General features: G+C 38.4%; 1 long non-coding RNA gene across 1 annotated transcript in view; it reads left to right on the top strand.

Annotated features, from left to right (window-relative positions):
- The window catches only part of LOC307191517, a 170664-nt gene that overhangs the window by 34703 nt on the left and 116526 nt on the right, over window positions 1–19435 (top strand). Inside the window, exon 3 of the long non-coding RNA XR_013829792.1 lies at window positions 12974–13142. This is a non-coding gene — a long non-coding RNA (uncharacterized lncRNA). The remainder of the gene's footprint in view (window positions 1–12973; window positions 13143–19435) is intronic.

The raw sequence follows: 19435 nt of genomic DNA, 5'->3' as shown, positions 1-19435 counted from the left end.
CTGGCACAGGGGGGAAACTAATTTTTGGTGTTATGACAGTTGTTTTGGCAGATCCTCTGGGGAAGGGGATCAGATCATTGACCTCTGATGGCAGAAAACAGCACAGATCCTAGTAGACAATTTAGGCTCAAATAGTTCTGACCGTGGCTGCTAGTGTAGACCGATGCTTCCAAGCTTTAATGGCATATGTAACACCTAGAAATCTTATTAAAGTGTCCTATTTAGTTGATCTGGGGCCGGAGGGTCTACATTTCTAAATAGCTTCCGGGTGAAATGGATTCTGCTAGTCCAAAGACAATACTTAGGGTAGCAGGGCCCTATACTCATGTTCCAATTTTAGCAGGTTAAATACCCAGAGGGCATGCTGGAGCACACATTGCTGGGCCCTGTCCCAGAGTTTCTCATCTAGTAGGTCTTGAGTGTGCCCTGAAAATATGCAACTCTTAACAAGTAACGCCAGCATTAGGTGATGCCGTAGTTAATGGCTGGGGAACCACACTTTGAGAACCGTTGCCCTGGACCTTGAGGCAGAAATCTTGGCTTTTTCATTGACCTTAAACAAATGACCTGACTTCCCTCAGTTTCTTCATTTATAAAATGAGAATAAACTGCATGATTTGTAAGTATCCTTCTAGTTCTAAAATCTATCCATTCCTACTGGACTTTGTCTCAAAAGAAAGAAATATGCATTGGTGATTGTGAAATCACGTAAATACATTTTTAGCAATAGTGTTTCCTTCATTCAGAAATGACCATAGGGCTTCCCTGGTGGCGCAGTGGTTGAGAGTCCGCCTGCCGATGCAGGCGACATGGGTTCGTGCCCCAGTCCAGGAAGATCCCACATGCCGCGGAGCGGCTGGGTCCGTGAGCCATGGCCGCTGAGCCTGCGCGTCCGGAGCCTGTGCTCCGCAACGGGAGAGGCCACAACAGTGAGAGGCCCGCGTACCGCAAAAAAAAAAAGAAACATAATGACACAGATGTACTTATGAACACCTGTCATCAACTTTTTTGCCCTACTGGGATGTGGTAAGGCTAGTTGAGGACTGATTAAAAAAAAAAAAAAAAAAAGAACCATTGTTTTCAGAGCCTAGAAGACTTGATCCTTCTGCCTGCTGTCCTCAAGAAAAACCCAACAAAGAGCTCTTCTTTTTTGACTTAGAACATTCCAGGCTGGTCTTAATATTGTCATTTAGTGGCCAGAAACTATACTGAGCGCTTGGTGTGGGTCATCTTATTTAGCCCTCATCACTACTGTAAGAGGTAGTTATTAATCTCTTCTTTCTAATTAGAAAACTAAGACTCAGAGATTTAAAGTAAGTTACCCAGGATTACACAGTGGTAGTGATGGAGCTAAAATTAATTCCCAACCGGAGAGATGGCAGAGACCACACTCTTAACCCCTGAGCTATAAGGATGTAGAACAGAGAAGAGAAAAAAAAAAGAAGAGAGGAGGAGGCTGTTTGATGCTTTCAAGGTTGCTTATCTGTTTCCCCAACCCTGTCAATCCCTAATAATGGAGAATAGTAACCGAGTCAAAAACGACACTGAGTTTAAAGATCCCAAACACAAAAGAGTACAAATCTCTGATTTCAAGAACATTCTAAACTCATCTATGAGAACAGAAGTCAGAAGAGTGTTTAGCTCTGGGGGAGAATGGGGGAGTACGGAAAGAAGGGAACTTTCTAGGGTAATGAAAATATCTGGGTAGTGGTCACAAGCTTGTAGATATATATACACATATATGTATATGCAAAAATTCACTAAGCTGCACATGTAAGATTTGTTCACTTTATTGCATGTTAATTCTACCTCAATAGAAAAGGTATCTGCAAGTAAAATGCACACACAGACACATGTACATATGCCTACATTTTCTATTCAGCCATGTATTAATGATTCCTCACTTAGTTTCTATAGGTCAGTCAGAATTACCACCCCATTTCACAGATAGATTAAGCAAGGTAGAGAGAGAAATCTATAGGGCATGGCTGATTTTCTAGTTCACAGTACTCTTCATAACTTGATAGTAATTACAGAGACAATGCGAGCTTTTATGCTTGTGGCTAGACACGTTTATAAAAAGGCAAAACTAGATGTAAAATGTATGGCCCCAAGCCATAAATTACACTCTTTTCACCAGTATGTGATTTTATGTAGTGTGTTCAGGATGATTCTAAAGGGATAGTTTTTTTCAGTGAACTGCTTTATTTGCTAATATTCAGTTCACCTGTACTTTTCTGATCTTGGCTTGTGACACTATGTCTCTTTATTTCTTTGTAAGGTAATAGAAGATAATTCCCTGAGAATCCCATTTGCTATGTCCATCCAGTAAGGTCACTTAATTTAGTGTCCTCATTAAGTGCCACTCTAAAGTTTAATAATTTTGTTGGCACCAGCACTCTCCCATTTCTCCCCCAATGTATTTTGTGTAATTTATTCCTGTTACAACTCATCCCCCTTCATCTGCCCATAAACTGCAGTCATGATATTTCATGATATTGCCAGCACCATATAATTTACAAATGGCCTCGCCTACCTAAAGGTCTGTTTAGAGAGAAAGAATAAATTGTTGCCGAGAAAGCTCAGGGAAACAAGTGGAATCGGGAAGTTTCATTAGCGAGAGCTCAAAGAGACAGATTTTTATAGTGGTAGTTTCTTATTCTTAGACAAGGAGCAGACACTTGCGGGGGGGAAATAAAGCCGGCAGCTATTTTGTGTTCCTAATTAAATTGTTTGCCACCAGTAGCAAAATAGAATTTGCCACTATTAAACAGGCAACATCAAGGTGACTGGCACTGGCATCCTAAAAATATTTCAGTGCAAAGATTAGTAAGAACGATTCTCAGAGAAAGGACTGCAAACCTAAACAAACAAACAAAATAGAAATGAATATCTCTGAAGTACTTTTTGTGCATGAGAGGTCTGCCTTGAATGTTGAAGTGAACAAAAGCCTAGAATTCACGGGAGGCAACATTTCTAACCTGTCCCATTGTATCCAGGTGTCAGGGTGATTCTGAAGAGTGGGTAATTCTCTAAGCTACAGAACAGGAATCTACTTCTCTCCCCGCACCTGGATGTACAGTTCCTATTAAGTGTAACAGGAGTACAAACCATAAGAGAAAAAACCAGATCTGTCTCCTCTACTACGTTAGAATTATGAACTGAATTTTCTATTCTCACTGCGTGGGGTTTCATTGAAAATAACTGTGTTATGTCTAAATGTACCGGAAAAATAGATATCTTCATTACTGCAAACTCCTCCTTTTCATTTTCTGTTTTGGAATAGTGTAATTCTAGTGTTATTATAAAATATTTTTAAAATTATAATTTTTATAGAAAGCGTGAGAACTTGTGAGTCTGTCACAGCATTGAGAGAACGTATTTCCCCAGTAAAGATACCATTCTTTAAGGTATGCTTGTCTATTCATGTCATGACTGAGAAATAACGAACAAATAATGCTAAGGTTTAACTGGTGTTTAGAGATTCTCATTTTAAAACACATTTAGATGCTTTAAGAATTAAATAATTCTCCTCCCCCCACCTTGAAATTACAGAATCAAGTGAGGGGGAAAAAATAAGGTGTACTTCCTATAATATTAAGATTTAAATCCTGTAAGATTTACTTCCTAATGCTGCTACCTGATTTCAGTTTCCAGAATAGCGGTAAGCCAAAAAAACCTCAAATAAACAAACAAAAAACACACCCTCATATTAACGTAGGAACCCGTTAAAGGGCTTGTAGCTGAAACTCAAGAGAGAATCTCACACACTCTCAAATCTCGGATCATAACTTTTCTTTAACATAAGGGGTATGATAGGGCTGAGAAATGTGATTTCTGCTGGCAGAAAAGAGAATGGGATCAGCTCCTTTTATGAACACAGGAAAAAGCCTGTATGATTTTAGAAACCTTCATGTGATTGAAGGTTAGTAAATTTTAGGAGATCTCTCTTTTAAACAATTTTGTACTATTCTTTGATAAGCCACTTCACATGGCCATCTCAGGATACCAGTGGGGGGCTGGTATTTTTTCCTTGCTGAGTAAATGACATCACACAAGTGGCATACCCCAATAGCAGATCAAAGGAGCAGAGTCCACAGAGCCATGGGCACCTCTAGGATCTGGGAAAGCAGGGGGGAAAGAAAATGAGCATGCAAACTCCCTCTGGTTAGATGGCTTTCATTCGCTGGTGTTTGTTATTTTTATGTTTGTTTTTAAAGAAAGACGTGATCTGTCTTTGAGATTCTGGAAATTAATGTAGGGTGGTTGTCTTTTTTGCGTGAGAAATGTGATTGTAAATGTCACTTCTCTCTGCATTCATGAAATGCTGGTATTAAGAAAATATATCATGATCCACAAAAATGTAGATTCTGATTTTGCTTTGTTAGCTGTTTCACATAAAAAATGTTCATAAAGGTGTATACAGATAATTCTACATATGACTTCATAATCAGCCCTATGTGTGTTCTATTGAAAGACATATAGTACTTAAGAAATACAGTGTATGCCTGTTTTCCTAAGAAAATTAGGGAGTGTATTTAATTAATGTTGAAATGCAATAGAATTCCTATGGAAGTACTTATGACATCCACATGCATACCAAATGAGTTCATTATGATCTGTGTTATTACAGTGAATACCAACTGAATTAATAATGCTGGGACACTCAAAATGAAGTGTTACCAAGTGCTGTAGTATAACAGATATGGTTAAATATTATGTGATTAAAGTTATTATAAGCTGAGTCTCAATCGAAAGAAAGCAAAATTCCATCTCTCTTGCAGGGAGTTAGGAGTGGAATCAAACTGCTCTCTCTACGCGCTGTGATTCTTAACTTTGAACAGTCCCTTAAAGTATTTTCCCACGTACTATAATCAGTTAAACCTTGGTTCGAAGTGGCAGAGAAGGTGGGTGAGGGTGGGTGGAATACTGTGGTCGGGGGTGGGAGGTAGGTGGGGGGAGAAGCAACTGATATACCTCAAGAATTCAGAAAGTTGGAAGTGTATGTTTGATTTTCTGTACTTTGCATATTAAGAAAAGGAGTTTTCAGCTTAATTATTCTCCTCTAATGACAAGCTTATTAAAATAACTCTTTAATACACATTTCAGGACAGTGAGGTAATGATAAACAAGGATAGTTTCTTTAGTTTTCTAGCTGAAGTCCCACTTTTCTGTGTCAGACATTCCATAACAATTTCTAAAATAAATTATTTTTAATAATATATCCCAACTGTATTTGTGTAAATTATCGCTGCACATGCTGTTGTAGAAAAGCTGGGCTCTACATTTGCATTGTATTATTTATGCACTTAGATGTAATACATCGTAACAATTCGTATCTATTATAGATTTAGTAAGATGTGAAGGCATAAGTGGATTTAATCAGACATGTAATTATTTTTATGCCTCCAACTCAAAAATATGCATAAATGAATTTATGGTTATTTGGCAATCAGTGAAAATGGTCTTTATAAATGTTGAAACAGCTGCTGGCAAATATATTTGCAAAAGAAGGAAAACGGCACTTATCTTCTTGTCGGGTAAATGATAAAGGAATTCTTGTTAGCTGTATGCAATACCCTAGGTGTTAAATATTTGCCTCATCATCCTTAATATCACATAAACATACATTGAACAGAAGAACACCTTCCATTTCTTTCCTTCTGTAATAATGGAGCACATTTTTTCATAAGAGGATTTTTAGAACACATCTGTATCATAAAAAGCTTTTTTTCTAAGTCTGAGCAGTTTCTGTCATGCTGTTTGACTTTTACATTCCCATTTATTCTATTATTTGTGGTATCATTCCAGTTCTTGAGATAGAATACTCTCATTTAAAATAGTGGGGCATGATAATGCACACACTTCCGTCAAATACGTTGATTCTGGTGTCTATTAGGATTTCTCACTGTTGCTTTTACAATGGCTTTAAGACATTTGTAAAACTTCTCTGCCACAGAGAGTAAAATGCAATCCTTGTACTACCAGGTTATGATTACTTCATTGTGTTGAAGTGTCTAATAAATTACGTATCAGTAAATGTAGATCTTGGACAAATACCCCAAGAAAATCTAATTTTCCTGAAGTGCATCTTTTTTCATTCTTTCAAGTTTTCAGTTTAAATTTAGTGCCTTTGACTGGTGAAAAATTAATAGTCCCAGCACCTGAAATTTTCTCTATAACCTGTAGCAGAGAAAAAGTCTAGACCACTCCAATGTGTCAATTATGACCCTGATAGATTACCATATGAGGAATTATTTCATTTTTCTTGGATCAAATATAAAACAGCTATAATATATTTAAGTTGTACTGAAGCAGGCACACTGAAGACACTCCTGCACACAGTGCGAGGGCAGGCAACGTAAATAAAGCTGTCACTCCCTCTACAAGGTGAGCTTGGATTTGAGCAGGCATCTGGGTTTTATGCAAATGATGATTTCCAATGCTAACCATCTGGGTGATACTCAAATAGTAACATACCACTGACTTAAAAGTCACTTGCATCCGACTTTTGTAAATCACGGGGTACTCTTTCACTCAGGTGTGTTGTTTCAATGATCAGTAGCATTTCCAATAAATTATACACTGACCAGTTAGAAGAGCTTTTGCCTGTTTTTGGAGCGAACTCTGTGCAGACCTCGTCTGTCAGATGCTGCACTCCCAGCCCTCAGCCCCCTCGCCGAGTTTGCTGAGTTCCTTGGCAAACGACAGAGTGCCCTCTGTTGATGGAAAAAGGAATGCTCAGCGCAGGACACATGGAGAAGCTTTCTGATAAGAAGTTGCAAAGCTGCAATTAGCCGGTAAACATTTGTGACGGAAAAATCACATTTTAAACTATAAAAATATCGATTTAATGGACACTGACAGAGTACAAACTGTTGCAAATTCAGAGAGTTCAGAGGCAGTTGTAGGATTATATCTGTTTACACACACGCGCCCGTGAGCGCGCGCGCGCGCGCGCGTGCGCACACACACACACACACACACACACACACACACATACACACACACACACACACTGCTAATTTTTCAGTTCCTACATACCTGGAAATGCTAGGTAGGATGACTTCTTTTTATTCTGTGTAGATGTTGATTTACCTACACACGCTTGTGTTTCCATTCAAATATTTCTGAAGCTGAATTGGAAACTTAGCATGAATAATAATGCTAAATGCTCAGGATCTATAATTTAAATAATTTTTAAAGTGAACAACTATAACAAATAACTCAAATGAACAGGGAGATTTCTAATTCCCTCAGGCTCAAGGAGGGACGGAGTTGTTTCGACAGAAAGCAAAACTGCAGAGAGCAGCCTCTAGTGCTGTCTCTGCAGGGTGAGAAAATTGGATAACCTGGTTCGCTGTTATGGCTTTCAAACGAAGTTCTAGTGAACCCTTATAAAACAGTAAACTTTATTGCAATTTTAAAGCAGTCCTTCACTGATGGGTACTCACCTCTTCATTTCTATATTTCCATTTACTTTGTATTCGAAGGTTGGGCGGGGTGGACTCAAATCTCACAGAAGTGACAGCTTTCCATTTTAAAGTCATTTCATATGTTAATTAGTTTAAAAGCAAACATGAAAAATATTAACTTACAAAATACTTACAGGAAACATTTTAAATTGTATGACTTTCTTGCCTGTTTTGGAGAAAGACACTGAAGTTGCTATTGCATGCTTCAAATGTCTTCTGCCTGAGAGACTGAATTTGGGGGATCTTTGTGTATTTTAGGAATTTGATCGCAATCTTCAATTCCACTGTTACAAAAGGAGAGTTTTCTTTCTTTTCTGAGGTTCCATTTGCAAATACTAAATGAAATTGAGAGTTAATAAATTAATCTTTATGCCGTTGCCAAAAGACAGTGCTACCAAGAAAAGGAGGGGAGATGTTAAATTGGATTTTCCAGATATGTTATCAGTATTGATGAAATTGATCGGATAAATTACTCAGTACTATTCATTTTCCTTACAGAGAGGCTAAGAGGTTGTTTTCTTCTTTTGTTTCGTTTTTAAGTAGTTTGCTGATCCTTGACTTCTATATACCCACTCTTTATCTCTATATACCCACTCTTTATCTATTTGAAATAACTTTGTTAATGTGAATTCAAATATTTTTCACAAGATTTGTTTGCATAAGTATGGGACGTATGCCGAGGAAATAATTTAAAACATGAGTTGAAATTCTCAGTTAGTGACCATGGTCTGACGAATGGGCTTGGTGATGCCTCAGAGGTTGACATACACAGTCCAAATCGCTGGATGAAAATTTAAAATTCAGTTCGTTGGCATGGCTGAGATTGCAGCTCACTAGAACCTCTGTATTAGGAGGAATTGCAAACAGAGGAGAATGAGATCCTGTTGTATCACAAGATTCACAGTGCACTGGAGTTTGTTAAGATTCCAAAGCGTTTTATCAATAGTCCCTAAACGTGCTTCCTACTTATACCCATCTTAGCTCTTGTACTTTGACGTGGTATTTTTTTAGCTTTTTTTTTTTTCCCAAAGCAATATCATGTGGGGTTTTTTTGGAGGGGGGGGCTCAAGAATATAATGATCTCATTTCTGTTTCTTTTTTGCAAACAATAAAATTAACACTTAAACAGGGCCAGAGAACAGAACCTAAGTGTGGTAAACACTTTATATTTTTTGTTGCTTAACAACGGAAAAACAGCACAGTTATCAGAATGGAGATATATAAAAAATGAAAATAAAGTTCCCAAAATTTTTTGCTTTGCTTCCATCCTTTAATTGAAGCTTGAAACTAAAAAAATTTACACTTAAAGGAAAAACAGGTTTTAAAAATTAGAAAATAGCTAAATTCATCATAATTTGCTTTTACATTTTATAAATAGTATTTAACTTTTTAAAGTTTTCTCCTTTTCCCAAATAATTTTCTTATTTACAGGAATTGAATCGTAAAATAATCTCATGGCGCTTACAATATTTTATAAAGCAAAGTTAAAGAGGTGCTAAATATTTTAGAAACAGCCCACCAGAGGGCAGTCAGCTTTTAGTGTAACAGATTTGAAATAGATAAATCTATTGCTATGGTTTAATTTTAAGTAAAATATCTATTTAAATTACATTTCTTTTTGCATCTACAAGCTGAACAAAATAAAAGGCGTGACTTCAGATTGAGAAGGTTAAGGCTTCAAACATTTTGAGGAAAAACTATTAAAGGGCGAATAATTCTAACTTCTGCCTTTTGTGCACCCTCACACACAATTTTTCCATTGTGATATTTATATTTGGTTACAAAGTAAGATTTGTTTTGATTTGAGATGCCTTGGGACATTAATATTTTTTAATCAATACAGACTTTAGGATAAAGTCAGACTATGTTATTTAGGATAAGCTCTTACTGAGAGAGACAAAGACAGAGACAAATTATGGGGGTGGGGCAGAGAGGGAGGAAGGGAAGGTCAAGAGAAGAGAGGTTTAGTTTTCTCGTTCACCTCTGTCTTGTATTAATTCCAAATGCATCTAGTATGGTTTTAATGGTGAACAGTGTGCTTAATAATATGTATTGTACAGATTATACAGAGGAAATTCTGGGCCCTGTGGTTGGAGATTAGAGAATCAATCCATAGTTTGTTTCTTCATGCAGATACCATGGGTGTGGGCACTAAACGTCCTCTCATTATCTTAATAGTTAGAGATAATATTTTCCCTTTTGAAGAGGAGTTTAAAAACACTGAGATTCTTGTGCACACAGTTTGTTTAAAATAAGGAAGAGCCATTGAGGTTTGGATAATATTTTGTCATTGCTGTCATTGTTATTTGCAAAACTCTGGTTGTCACAATTCTAAGCCCTAGAAACAAAATGTTCCTTCTAAAGCCTGTGAAAGAGACCATGAGTAATAATAATTCCTATGAGGGCTTAGGCGCTTTTAGATGTTCGCTTGCTTGCTTTTTTATAATAATCCTACAAGATATTGAGACCCTGGTTAAATGACGGCTAAGATAACAGAACTGAGACTTAGATCTCGTCATCTTCTTCACTAACTTGCCTTGGAATTCAGAAACCCAAAGAAGCTAGAGTTGTGGGGTGTTTTCCCCCAGGGTTTTTAATTTACTTTTATCGTTTTTGTCAAAATGGAAACCACATTTTTGTGATTATAAAAATCACCTATGTTGACAAGAAAATAATCTCACAATCACAGAGATTAATACTCTTAACATTATGATGTATATGCTTCCAGATATTTCCTCTGCATATGTCCATATTTACAAAAATGGAATCAGAGTGTACACCCTGATCTTCTACTCATATGTCAGTATATCATGGACACCTTTTCACATCATGTAGGTAATAAAAGCTAACATCTACTGAGTGCTCACCATGCGCTGGGCACCCTTCTAAGCATTTTGCATGAGTTATTGCATTAATTCTCACAATATCCCTAGGAAGTAGGTAATATTATTTCCCCCATTTTGTAGAAGATGGAAGAGACTAATTAGCGAGTGACACGCAAAGCTCATATCTTGACCCTCTGGCTTTTCAAGGGCCTTTAAAGTATTCTGCCTTATGAACCATTTAACTGTTCTCCATTGGTGGGCAGCTCCAAGTTTCTGAAAAGCAGAATTTCCAGAAAGGGGAATTCTAGTATCCAAACTAGTATCCTCTGATCTATACAGGTAGACCCCAAACCATTCTCAAGTTTTTTTAATCCCTCTATCTTCTTAGAACTTCCTTTTTCCTCTCCACTTATTCCGGAAAAATGACTCAGATCCATTTTTCAGGGCTTCAGAACCTACCTCTTATCACTGCCACTGAGAGACAGTAGCTCCAACTCAGGAGTGAGATGCCCAGAGTTTGAACCTTGACTATGCTATTTACCAACGGGGTGACCTTAAGTATTACTTAATCTCCCCAAGCTACATTTTTCTTATCAGCAAAGTGAGGAAAACTACCTCCTTCACAGAACTCTTTGGGAAATGGCATATGCAAAGTGCCTGGCAAGTAGTAAGTTTTCAATAAACGTGGGAGAGAAATGCTTACTGCTTGATTGGGAATCTCAAGGTGAAAGAGAGAGAGAACATTGCATCATACATTGTTATAAAGACAAACTCCCATCTCAGTATTAGACTTCTGTGTCAAAGGACTCCGAGAATTCCAAGTTACAGTCTTCTTATCTTGAGCCACACATGAAGGAAACTTGAAGTGAATCCCCTTCTTGAGTATTTTTGAATAGAAATTTTTAGGTGAAGCACATTTGAAAGAAGCCCAAACAAAAGTTTCTTGGAGAGATTTTTTTTTTTTCTTCTGCCATCCAATTCAATAAAGCTGTGGGAGAAAGAGGGCTGAAGGAGGGCAAAGTAAACTATAAATCCCTTTTCTGACATCCTTCTTCTTGGAGTGTCTATAAATACTAAACTATGAAGATTTGAAATATGTACTGAAGACTCATGCTCCATCACCTATGCTCTAGGACTGTTTAATGAGAGCCCGTACCAAGATGATAATTCCAAGTCCATTCCTCAAAATGATTTCTGTTTCAAACGTAAGCCTCCACCATTAGTTGGTCCAGCTCAGTGAATGTCAGAACTTGAGACGATGAGTTCCCAAGCCCACTGTTAGCAGGTAGAGCCAGAGTTGTTAGCTAAAATATTAGTGTCGTTCTTCTGAGCATTTAGGCTGTGGAATTGCTTCTGATGTGCACAGGGCTCTTCATTAATTGCAGTTGCCCCGCATAAGACCGAGTGTGACTCACTCTTAGAGACAAAGGTGCTGATGAGAGCTTGTCCAAATTGCACAGAATGGCAGAAATCCACGTAGCACCTGGTCTGAGGCTTGGCCGTGAATACCAATGGGTAAGCCACTTCTATCATGGACATTTTCCATTTATTTGTAGGAGAAATTCCTGAGCCCACACCAAAAATAGTACTTGATTAATAGGCACCCTCTGGGATAAAAAAAAATGAATGCAGCAGCAAGGTCTCTCTGGATGCATCTCCAGCTTCTGCTGTTCTTAGTCAGGAACATGGTCAATAGAACAAACCTTAGTGAAGAAGTTAATCCCTAGGAGCCTGGATAGCCTGAGTTCTCACAAACCTCATCTCATGCACTTTTCACAGTAATCCTCATAATCTGGCATTTTACTGATGAGGCAGTTGAAATACAGGTTATGACGTGTGACCAAGCTTTAAAAGTCAGCTCACATGGTATCATAACTCTGAGCGACAGAGTCGATGCTCAGATTCAGGTCTTTTGACTCTAAGCTCTGTACTTTCTCAATAATTCTGCAGCTGCTTTCCCGCATGGATTTTCCAAAAGTTACCAATTAATGACGTCCTCATAGGGCCCTGGGTAAGGCAAGGGATTTCGGTATTAAGAGCCTGCTGGTTTCTCCTCCACTGGGGTTGATCAAAGGTACTAAAATACACGTCAAAACTGGCATGTATGCATCTTATTTTTACTGCCTGTACTTCAGAAAGTGATGAATATCAATCCAGCTGCCGACATTTAGGACTGAAAAAATCCTGAAGTAATCTCATGGGCCCCGTTCTGTCTTTTTTTGTCAATACAGCAACCCCTGGATTTACATAGGAAATGTTCAAAAGGCCCCAGGATCACTATCAAGAACTGCATCCAATTACTAACCTATTAGGTATAACTGTGGTTCTAAGTAGCTCTGAGTGTAAGCCGAAGAAAAGCCACAGGAGAAATGCCTAGAAGGTTTTCCACCTTGGTACTGTGGTCGCTAAGCAGATGTGCTTCCTCTTCTAATCTTTCAGCATTTAAATTTTACTCTGTCTTCAGAGAGATGGTTAATTTTCCTGTGCTTCGTTTTCAAGTTTCTGGAGCTCAATGGCTGTCTCTCTTTAAGGCATAATGAAGCAAAGTTTTTCCCACAGAGTGACGATCAGGATAGGCTAGTATCAATACCAGACAATCCCCAAATCTCAGCGACTTCACAAGACAGCGGTTCATTGCTCACTCACATGACATGTCCATCTCCATTTGTCTAGGGACTCTGCTTCGTGTGGTTCTCATGTGAGACCTGGCTGACAGAAAAGCCACTATCTGGAACATTCTGGTCACTGTGTCTGAGGGAAGGCAAGCTCTGCGGGGGCTCCCAACAGCAATACTCCAGTCTGGAAATGACTGTTCCTTCTTGCATCTCTTTCATATGAACAGGTAAGAAGGCCTTATCCTACCCACACAAGAGGGACGGAAAGCGTGGTCCCAGTGGAGCAGAAAGTTGGAGAGAGTCAACACACACTACTCATTGCCGGTGCTACCTAGAAAGTCTTTGCATTTTAGAAACAAAAAAAGCCTCTTTTCAAGATTTTATGTTCTTCAGACTCTTGTCTTTTGCACATTCCTGTTCACTTGAGAACCATTTAAAATATTATAAGATGTATATGTGAAAGGAAATTTGGGAAATAGGAACACAGATTTTGAGATGTCAGTGTTCTACCACCCATTCAGAACAGAGCATCCTAACATTCATTCTTTCATCCCTGTATTTAGTCTTGCAGAGAAGTACTGAGCATCAGGCAGGCAGCAGTGAGCCAGCACACAGCCTGACAGTGTGTCGGGGTGACAACCCTGCAGGTCACCACTACACAGTGTGACAGGAGGATAAGGTGCCAGAAACCTCAGAATCACACCCAACCCAGCTGGGGCGTCCAGGGAGGCTTCCTGGGGGATGTTACATCTAGGCTACGATAGGAAGGAGGACATAATACACTTGGTGCATTTCCTTTCCATCTTCTCCCCCAAGCCTGGTTTGTTATTTTTACAATTGTGAGAACATTCTTCAGCCGAGTTTGCGTACTGCTGTTAGGTAAGGAAATTATGGTATGCCAACTCCATAGAATATGTAGCCATCAAAGTGACAATTATTGCCTCTTTCTTATTATTAAATAAATGGACAAGATCTAGAAGACAACATGAAAAATGGAGACACTTGAGACTTAAGTGTGGGATTGTGGGTAAAGTTTTGTTAAGAATTTCTAGCATGACTGTAGTGTTTGCATGTTACAGTTAGAATGTAAGGCGATACGCGTACACACACACACACACACACACAGCACAGTCCTTTAAGTGTGGCCTCAGTGTCCCTGCCAGAGAAGAGCTCTGAATCTATTTAGCTTAGACATTTTTATAATTTTAATTTTGTGCCTTAATTTCTACATCTGTCATATGAATGATTTTCTGTGAATCATCCATGGTGCAAAGATTAAGATTTGAAACCTGCTTTTACCTATCTTCTAAATGCTGATGACTACAAATTTATAAATCTAGCTTTAGATGCAGATATATCCAAGCCCCTACTCAACATCTCTGCTTAAATGTCTAATAGAAATTTTGAGCTCAACAAGTCCAAGATGGGAGTCCAGCTTTCCACCCGCCTCCAAGCCTCTTCTACCTGCCGCCTTCCCCATCCCAGTGGGTGCCAGCTCTACCCGTCCATCCACTCAGGTCAAAACTCTTGATATAATCCTCCTTGACTCTTCTCTCTCAAAACCCTCATCCAGTAGGTTAGGAAATCCTATTGGCTCTACCTTCAAAATAAACCCAAACTCTGACCACCTTTCTCACTTGCCTTGCTGCCCCAGGTCAGAACCACTGTCTCCTTGGACTAGATGCTGAAATAACTTCCTAATGGATCTCACTGTTCATACCCTTGCTCCCTGCAGACTGTTCTCAGCACCACAACCAGAATGATCTCTGATAAAATTTCTTACATGATGTCAAGTTTCTGCGCAAAGCCTTCCGATGACCCCCATAAAAGCCAGCGTCCTTACAGTAATTCTAAATGACCCTGCAATTACCTTTCTGGCTTCTCTCCCTCCTCCCCTCCCTCATTCTGTCCCAGCCACAGTGGTCTCTTAGCTTTTCCTCTCGCTGGAACCCTCCTTCTCCTAAATATCTGCTTGGCTCACTCCTGGGTTTTTGTCAAGTCTTTCCTCAAATCTCACCCCAGTGAGGCCTCTATTGACCCTTTTTTTTTTTTTTCTTTACACTTTCTTCTGCAATCCTGCCTGCCCCAGTACCCCTGTAACATTACACATATAGAATCTAACATACCACAGAATTCACTGGTACATTTCCTGTTTATTGTCTGCTGGCACATCAGCTTCTCTGGGATGGGGATCTCTGTTTCATTTGCGAATTATCTCAAACATGTAGAGCACATAGTAGGTGTCCAATAAGGGCTGTGAAGAAATGGATTAAAGGGAAGAGAGAATCTACACCTTTTCTACAAGAGATTTCTACAGGCAAATCTTCAAACTAAGATGCTGAAAAAAGATTTATTTTAAAAGTATCTTTCTAAGAGGGAAAGCCAGAAAGGCCTAGCAAACAACACAAAACTAGGTCTTTAGATTGTTAACTTTTTAACTGAGAGAAATCTACATTGCAACAGTTTACTTCCAGTAAAATGACAGCATATTAACAAAATTCATAAATGCAGAATTTTATGGTGCTGATACAAAAAACCATATGTTAACTAAGATCAAGCTTGTACTTTCATTTCTCAGTATTTTATATTGCCTTAGCCAGGATGTCAACTGACTACATAAATTTCAAACATTAAGAAGTACAAATCAATTCACTAAAATATCTGTCAACTCACTAAAATATCTGCATTTATCAAATTTGATGTATTGCAACCTACAGGGAAAAAATATTTGTGGCAGAAACTCAAAAATAATTGAATAACCATAATGTTAAAAAGCATGAATTTGAGTTATTACTTAAGCTGAAATGAAGAGAAAAAGAGTTAGGAAGACAAAGTTCCTCTTGCACTTTCACACTGCTGTTTATTATAAATTTTCTACATGTTGTAGAGACATTAAACTGTGTATTACTTATGAAAGAGTTTTAATCTAATTGGACACATTCAAGTTATATTAAAAATATGTTTCAGGGCTTCCCTGGTGGCACAGTGGTTGAGAGTCCGCCTGCCGATGCAGGGGACACGGGTTCGTGCCCCGGTCTGGGAAGATCCCACATGCCGCGGAGCGGCTGGGCCCGTGAGCCATGGCCACTGAGCCTGCGCGTCCGGAGCCTGTGCTCCACAACGGGAGAGGCCACAGCAGTGAGAGGCCCGCGTACTGCAAACAATATATATATATATATATATGTTTCAGTCTATTCTAGTTGCTTTAAAGAATAGTTGTAAATTTAGCACACAGTAGTCATTAATGTTTTTTTTAATTCTTTTAAATTTTGACTCAAAAAAGGTAATTCAACTACTTTGAATAAGTGGTTTCTTTCTTTAGCCAAGAGCTAACATCTTGTGTGAGGGTGAAACACCATAGACATCTCCATTAAAAAAATAAATAAATAAATAAAAGTCCCATTTCATATATTAGATAACATTTTCTGAATATTCTGGCCAATTCATAAGCTATAAAATATAGATATAAAAGGCATAACTTTTAGAAGGAAAAGAGGAATTTTTATGAAAAATATGTTATGATTTATTAAAAACAAAGCAAAAATTACCCCATGAAACAACTGTAATTATATTTGATATCTCTTAAATGAGGAATGATTATTTTTAGTCAATAAAATTATTTACTTAGAAAGCCAGTGAGAAATCTTAGTATCATCAAGAATTTCACTAGTTATGGGAAATATAAAAAATTAATCACTTTGAAATAACTCTAAAAATGTTAAAAATATAAAAATCTAACATTATGTTCATGTTTATGGCAATAAATAACAGTACACCTAGAATAAATGTGAAAGAAAACATGCAGCTATTGTAAGAAGGAGACTACAAACCTTTTTTTTTTTTTTGAGATTTTAAAAGATTTGCCTGCATGAAAGGCTGAACAACATGAAGATATCAATTCATCCCAAATTGATTTATAAGATTAATGTTATTTCAATTGAAATAGTTCCTGTCTTGAACTGGATTGATTGGACTATCTTGGATTTTTCCTACTCTAGTGGCTTAGAAATTATATGTATTACTCTGTTCTTCTAGCATTTTTCCTTAAATTTTTAACAAAACAATGTAAACATGTTTGTCTCTCAACATCCAGACTTACCTTATCATCTCTCCCCCAAGAGTAGATCACTTTAATCCCTCATCTACAATCGCCGACAATTCCCATGTTCAGTTAAGATCATCTGAAATTTTAGTTCTGTTATTTTTTCAGAAAGCTTTAAAATTAATTTGCCATAATATTCCCAGCCACTTTATTCAACTTTAGCTTTAAATTTTACCAGTGCCTTTACTCACCATAGATTCTTGTGAGAAATAGCCAGAAATATTATTATTTTTATATGACTATTCACAGACTTCCCCATGGCTCCTGCCCACCCCAACCCCACACACTCTTAAAAGTATTATTCCATCTTTCCAATGGAAAGATGTGAGTTGATATGAAGTTGACATCAGGATAATGGGTAGGCTGTAAAATAAAGGAGTGCTTGCTTGCTCGCTAATTTATATTGGAGAAGGCAGGGAGTTATTCTAGAAAGAAGGGGGAAAAGAAGTGGACTCAAATGGGGGCATGGACATGGTGTGGAAAAAACTTTGGAGAGCTTAGAGAGAGAGAGATTTTGGATTGGGGGGTTAGCTAGCATATGTGGGAGATACTGAGAAAGAAAAAAAAACAGGGACGGAGGATTTTAAGAAGTTTTGCAGTGCATTAATAAAAGAAACTTCAGAAAAGATTTTAGTTGCTTTTAATTATATCTCCCTATTTATTTGCTTGCTTGTCTGTTTCATCATTGTATCTTTGAATGTGACTCCTCATTGAGATTGGACCATATGATGCCTCAGCTTGATATAGATTATATCTGTAGACCATTCTTTTCAGAAATTCAGACCAGAGAGGAAAACCAAACTCCTCTGAAAGGCACCTGAGAAGGTGTCAAAAGCTTCAGTTGATGGAGCAGTTACTTATTATAACAAATCACCTTGAAACTTAGTGGCTTGAAGCAATGAACAGTTATTATTTTACATGAGCCTGTGAGTTGGGTGGGAATTTCTTCCAGCCTGGGTGGGCTTGGCCTAATTCACATAAGCAGAACAATTCCCGCAGCCTCTGTTTGAGTTATATTTGCTATTGTCCCACTGGCCGAACCAAGTCACCTGGCCAAGCCCAGAGTTAGTATGGGAAATAGAACACACATTTTGAAGAGAATTGCTACAAATCACTTTGCGAAGGGTCCTGGATAGAGAGAGGGGAATGATGGAGGGCCGTTTGTATAACCTGCCATTTTTAGTGAGAGAATATGTTAGTGGGACGGTTTAGTTAATTCAAAGGCCTTCATGCTTAAACTAAAAAGCAACTGACTGAAGAGGTAGAACTACCAGCACTGGGTGTGGGTAGAAAAACTCAGGTGGCCCAGGAGATGAGGTTAGGGGAGGTCCTGAACGGAGAAGGTGAGGGAGTTTTTTTTCTCTATATCTTTGTCTTGCCTCATTGTGGCAGTAAACACTGATCACCTTTATGATTTGTAAAATGGAATCTAATAAAGCATATCTATTAGTTTCCTAGTGTTTCTGGAACAAATTACCACACATTTAGTGAGATAAAGCAACACAAACTTATCCTCTTACGATCCTAGAGATCAGGAGTCTAAATGAGTAGGCAAGACTGTGCTCCTTCTGGAGGCTCCAGGGGAGAATCCATTTCCTTGCCTTCTCCAGCTTCTCGAAGCTGTCCACGTTCTCAGCTCGTGACCCAATGTCACTCAACCCTCTGCTTCAGTTCCATCCTCTTCTCTGACTCCATCCTTCCCGCCTTGTTCTTGTCCGGACCCGTGTTGGTTACATCGGATCCATCCGATAATCCAGGGCAATCTCCTCATCGCAAGGTCCTTAACTTAATCATATCGACAAAGTCCCTAAGGTAACATAGTTAGGTGTTGGGGGATTAGGATGTCGACATCTTTGGGGGGCCATAATTCAACCTGCCACAGTGTATTTATTAAGTTAATTAATTAATTTTAAAGGTCCTCAGGGAATCTGATATCCAGCTAGGTGAAGGAACTCTTGTCCTAAGATACTCCTCTGATTATAGCCACAATTTTCTCTGCTCAAGTAATTTTTCCATTCAGAAATTGCTAAATGGCTGCAATTTTCCTAGTGAATCCCTAGGAGATGCTGCCACAGAGACATAGCCATTGCCATTGTTTGTTTCTGGGGAGTTTATTTCTTACCTCTTCCTGCACAACTGTAGGTATCTTCTCAGGGTGTCCGTGGTTTTAAGACCTGTCTTCAAAAAAAAAAAAAAAAAAAGACCTGTCTTCTCAGAAAATCTTCCCACAACCTCTATATTATCAGGCCTAAGTGTCCATCCATATATTACCACTAGAACCTCTAGGAAGCTGTACACTTAGACAAAATAATGTTTACGTTGGTATTGATGGGCTTTTTGTTCTCCATTAAGGAACTCGTTTTGCTGTTTCTTTAGAATAACTGGACTTAACTGAGCTTAACCTCATGAGGGAGATCT

The sequence above is a fragment of the Stenella coeruleoalba genome (assembly GCF_951394435.1).
Source record: "Stenella coeruleoalba genome assembly, chromosome: 9".
NCBI lineage: Eukaryota > Metazoa > Chordata > Mammalia > Artiodactyla > Delphinidae > Stenella > Stenella coeruleoalba.
Note: the sequence above shows the minus strand (reverse complement) of the source record. Positions and strands in the feature narration are given on the sequence as shown.